The 5,000-nt window shown below is 39.8% G+C and overlaps 4 non-coding genes across 4 annotated transcripts; all 4 read left to right on the top strand.

Moving 5' to 3' along the window:
• The first annotated feature begins 1,141 nt into the window (after positions 1 to 1,141).
• TRNAR-UCG (transfer RNA arginine (anticodon UCG)) lies at positions 1,142 to 1,214 on the top strand. Its single transcript has one exon. It is a non-coding gene; the product is annotated as a tRNA-Arg (tRNA).
• An 804-nt stretch (positions 1,215 to 2,018) lies between these two features.
• Positions 2,019 to 2,091, top strand: TRNAR-CCU (transfer RNA arginine (anticodon CCU)). The gene has a single exon. It is a non-coding gene; the product is annotated as a tRNA-Arg (tRNA).
• Positions 2,092 to 3,611: 1,520 nt separating this feature from the next.
• On the top strand, positions 3,612 to 3,684 carry TRNAR-CCU (transfer RNA arginine (anticodon CCU)). Its single transcript has one exon. It is a non-coding gene; the product is annotated as a tRNA-Arg (tRNA).
• Positions 3,685 to 4,328: 644 nt separating this feature from the next.
• TRNAR-UCG (transfer RNA arginine (anticodon UCG)) lies at positions 4,329 to 4,401 on the top strand. Its single transcript has one exon. It is a non-coding gene; the product is annotated as a tRNA-Arg (tRNA).
• The last annotated feature ends 599 nt before the right edge of the window (positions 4,402 to 5,000 follow it).

The following is a 5,000-nucleotide window of genomic DNA, read 5'->3' as shown; positions in this document are numbered from 1 at the left end:
AATTATAAAGGATTGGCACATTGGCTGCCTTTGCTGATGACACAGTTGGCTAATTTGTGAAGCATTGGTCTATTAAGTTGCAGAGTGTGGTTGAACTTGGTTAGGAGACTTGGTGCCTGTTTCTGTGTCCTGCTGAAGACAAGGACGGCTTGATACCACTGTCAAAGCCCAGTTTATTGAGAAAAGCATCCAGGAACGAAGAAGTGTTGAGTCGAGAGTGGTTCTCCTCCAATTTCTCCCCACTTGCTCGAAATGCAGAGAGTCCATTATAGCACAGAACAGAGTGTTAAAGTCGGGGATGGAAGAGGATGAAAATGGGAAGTTTACTTATGGAGAGAACTGAGAAATGTCCTGTGTGCAGACACCAGTGTTTGACGATTGAATACATTTAAATAATGCCTCTAGACTGCAAGTGTTTATCTGTTCCTCAGTGGCCTAATGGATAAGGCACTGGCCTCCTAAACCAGGGATTGTGGGTTCGAGTCCCATTTGAGGTGAAAACCAATATCCACTCTTACTTTTCCAGAAAAATTGATATATTTATTACATGCTTCCGCTCAGAAGCTTATGTGGTATTAGGAACTTTGAAATGGCACCATTTTACTTCTGTACTCTTCAGAGTCATGTTGGTGTTCTGAAACTACAAAGTAGATTTTTAAACACCTATCTTTGTCAGATGCAACTTTGACCCGGCAGAAGATATTCCTTTGGAAAAAATGATTTGAATTGGATTGGTGTAACTGTTGTTTCTAGAGGTGGTGACAGGCTTTCAGCTACTTGAATAGGGCAAGTCAGGATTCATGAAACGTATACAACCTTTGAGCGTGTGTAAATTGGCATATCCAGAAAGGAGCAGTTTTTACTACTGTCAAAACAGTTTCTCTCCACCTCTAGAAATATCCAGAGCTATGTAAAGCATACAACTGAGCTTTATTCTCATGAAGAAAGAGGGTTAAATGCAAAAAAGAAAACAAAAGCTTATCGTACTGGTGACATTTTCATTATATAGATTCCAAAAGAGTGCTTTAATTGAAAGGAGCTGAAAACACACAATGGGATGTAAACCTAAATAACTATAAATATCATATTTCCCATTCTTGCATACCACCTACATTATAAAAATAAGCACAGCAGGACATATGACTGCGTGGCCTAATGGATAAGGTGTCTGACTTCGGATCAGAAGATTGAGGGTTCGAGTCCCTTTGTGGTCGGTTTTTGCCAATGGACACACAACTCAGCTTTCCGTTCAGAATGGAAGCAGGCTCTTCCAATACTCTTATAGCCATCATGTTCTCATTCCTAATTATTCATAAAGTGGAGTACATACTGCACAGTCATTTAGATTGCATCTTCAGCCTAAAATCTTGTCCATGTTAGTGGCATTAAGAAGTGCTTCTATGTACACGCACTGAATATGTAATAGGGTTGCAGAATTTTGACTTGACAGAATGGGATTTTAGCTTAAGGGTGTGTAGATGAAATGCAAGGTGTGTAAGTATGTGTTCATGGAGTGCTTCAAGTGTAAAAATCTGTATGATTTGTGCAGTTAAAGTGCTAATTTTGCCTACGAGAAAGAAAAGTACTACAGAAGAATTATAAAGGATTGGCACATTGGCTGCCTTTGCTGATGACACAGTTGGCTAATTTGTGAAGCATTGGTCTATTAAGTTGCAGAGTGTGGTTGAACTTGGTCAGGAGACTTGGTGCCTGTTTCTGTGTCCTGCTGAAGACAAGGACGGCTTGATACCACTGTCAAAGCCCAGTTTATTGAGAAAAGCATCCAGGAAAGAAGAAGTGTTGAGTCGAAAGTGGTTCTCCTCCAATTTCTCCCCACTTGCGCGAAATGCAGAGCCTCCATTATAGCACAGAACAGAGTGTTAAAGTCGGGGATGGAAGAGGATGAAAATGGGAAGTTTACTGATGGAGAGAACTGAGAAATGTCCTGTGTGCAGACACCAGTGTTTGACGATTGAATACATTTAAATAATGCCTCTAGACTGCAAGTGTTTATCTGTGCCTCAGTGGCCTAATGGATAAGGCACTGGCCTCCTAAGCCAGGGATTGTGGGTTCGAGTCCCATCTGAGGTGAAAACCAATATCCACTCTTAGTTTTCCAGAAAAATTGATATATTTATTACATGCTTCCGCTCAGAAGCTTATGTGGTATTAGGAACTTTGAAATGGTACCATTTTACTTCTGTACTCTTCAGAGTCATGTTGGTGTTCTGAAACTACAAAGTAGATTTTTAAACACCTATCTTTGTCAGATGCAACTTTGACCCGGCAGAAGATATTCCTTTGGAAAAAATGATTTGAATTGGATTGGTGTAACTGTTGTTTCTAGAGTTGGTGACAGGCTTTCAGCTACTTGAATAGGGCAAGTCAGGATTCATGAAACGTATACAACATTTGAGTGTGTGTAAATTGGCATATCCAGAAAGGAGCAGTTTGTACTACTGTCAAAACAGTTTCTCTCCACTTCTGGAAATATCCAGAGCTATGTAAAGCATACAACTGAGCTTTAATCTCATGAAGAAAGAGGTTTAAATGCAAAAAAGAAAACAAAAGCTTATCGTACTGGTGACATTCTCATTATATAGATTCCAAAAGAGTGCTTTAATTGAAAGGAGCTGAAAAAACACAATGGGATGTAAACCTAAATAACTATCAATATCATATTTTCCATCCTTGCATACCACCTACATTATAAAAATAAGCACAGCAGGACAAATGACTTCGTGGCCTAATGGATAAGGCGTCTGACTTCAGATCACAAGATTGAGGGTTCGAGTCCCTTCGTGGTTGGTTTTTGCCAATGGTCACACAACTCAGCTTTCAATTCAGAATGGAAGCAGGCTCTTCCAATACTCTTATAGCCATCATGTTCTCATTCCTAATTATTCATGAAGTGGAGTACATACTGCACAGTCATTTAGATTGCATCTTCAGCCTAAAATCTTGTTCATGTTAGTGGCATTAAGAAGTGCTTCTATGTACACGCACGGAATATGTAATAGGGTTGCAGAATTTTGACTTGACAGAATGGGTTTTTAGCTTAAGGGTGTGTAGATGAAATGCAAGGTGTGTAAGTATGTGTTCATGGAGTGCTTCAAGTGTAAAATCTGTATGATTTGTGCAGCCAAAGTGCTAATTTTGCCTACGAGAAAGAGAAGTACTACAGAAGAATTATAAAGGATTGGCACATTGGCTGCCTTTGCTGATGACACAGTTGGCTAATTTGTGATGCATTGGTCTATTAAGTTGCAGAGTGTGGTTGAACTTGGTTAGGAGACTTTTTGCCTGTTTCTGTGTCCTGCTGAAGACAAGGACGGCTTGATACCACTGTCAAAGCCCAGTTTATTGAGAAAAGCGTTCAGGAAAGAAGAAGTGTTGAGTCGAGAGGGGTTCTCCTCCAATTTCTCTCCACTTGCTCGAAATGCAGAGAGTCCATTATAGCACAGAACAGAGTGTTAAAGTCGGGGATGGAAGAGGATGAAAATAGGAAGTTTACTTATGGAGAGAACTGAGAAATGTCCTGTGTGCAGACACCAGTGTTTGACGATTGAATACATTTAAATAATGCCTCTAGACCGCAAGTGTTTATCTGTGCCTCAGTGGCCGAATGGGTAAGGCACTGGCCTCCTAAGCCAGGGATTATGGGTTCGAGTCCCATCTGAGGTGAAAACCAATATCCACTCTTACTTTTCCAGAAAAATTGATATATTTATTACATGCTTCCGCTCAGAAGCTTATGTGGTATTAGGAACTTTGAAATGGTACCATTTTACTTCTGTACTCTTCAGAGTCATGTTGGTGTTCTGAAACTACAAAGTAGATTTTTAAACACCTATCTTTGTCAGATGCAACTTTGACCCGGCAGAAGATATTCCTTTGGAAAAAATGATTTGAATTGGATTGGTGTAACTGTTGTTTCTAGAGGTGGTGACAGGCTTTCAGCTACTTGAATAGGGCAAGTCAGGATTCATGAAACGTATACAACCTTTGAGCGTGTGTAAATTGGCATATCCAGAAAGGAGCAGTTTTTACTACTGTCAAAACAGTTTCTCTCCACCTCTAGAAATATCCAGAGCTATGTAAAGCATACAACTGAGCTTTATTCTCATGAAGAAAGATGTTTAAATGCAAAAAAGAAAACAAAAGCTTATCGTACTGGTGACATTTTCATTATATAGATTCCAAAAGAGTGCTTTAATTGAAAGGAGCTGAAAACACACAATGGGATGTAAACCTAAATAACTATAAATATCATATTTCCCATTCTTGCATACCACCTACATTATAAAAATAAGCACAGCAGGACATATGACCGCGTGGCCTAATGGATAAGGCGTCTGACTTCGGATCAGAAGATTGAGGGTTCGAGTCCCATCGTGGTCGGTTTTTGCCAATGGTCACACAACTCATCTTTCCATTCAGAATGGAAGCAGGCTCTTCCAATACTCATATAGCCATCATGTTCTCATTCCTAATTATTCATGAAGTGGAGTACATACTGCACAGTCATTTAGATTGCATCTTCAGCCTAAAATCTTGTTCATGTTAGTGGCATTAAGAAGTGCTTCTATGTACACGCACTGAATATGTAATAGGGTTGCAGAATTTTGACTTGACAGAATGGGTTTTTAGCTTAAGGGTGTGTAGATGAAATGCAAGGTGTGTAAGTATGTGTTCATGGAGTGCTTCAAGTGTAAAATCTGTATGATTTGTGCAGTTAAAGTGCTAATTTTGCCTACGAGAAAGAAAAGTACTACAGAAGAATTATAAAGGATTGGCACATTGGCTGCCTTTGCTGATGACACAGTTGGCTAATTTTTGAAGCATTGGTCTATTAAGTTGCAGAGTGTGGTTGAACATGGTTAGGAGACTTGGTGCCTGTTTCTGTGTCCTGCTGAAGACAAGGACGGCTTGATACCACTGTCAAAGCCCAGTTTATTGAGAAAAGCATTCAGGAAAGAAGAAGTGTTGAGTCGAGAGGG

The sequence above is a fragment of the Lissotriton vulgaris genome, chromosome 5 (genome assembly GCF_964263255.1).
Source record: "Lissotriton vulgaris chromosome 5, aLisVul1.2, whole genome shotgun sequence".
NCBI lineage: Eukaryota > Metazoa > Chordata > Amphibia > Caudata > Salamandridae > Lissotriton > Lissotriton vulgaris.
The sequence above is the reverse complement of the archived record's forward strand: the minus strand, read 5'-3'. Positions and strand labels throughout refer to the sequence as shown.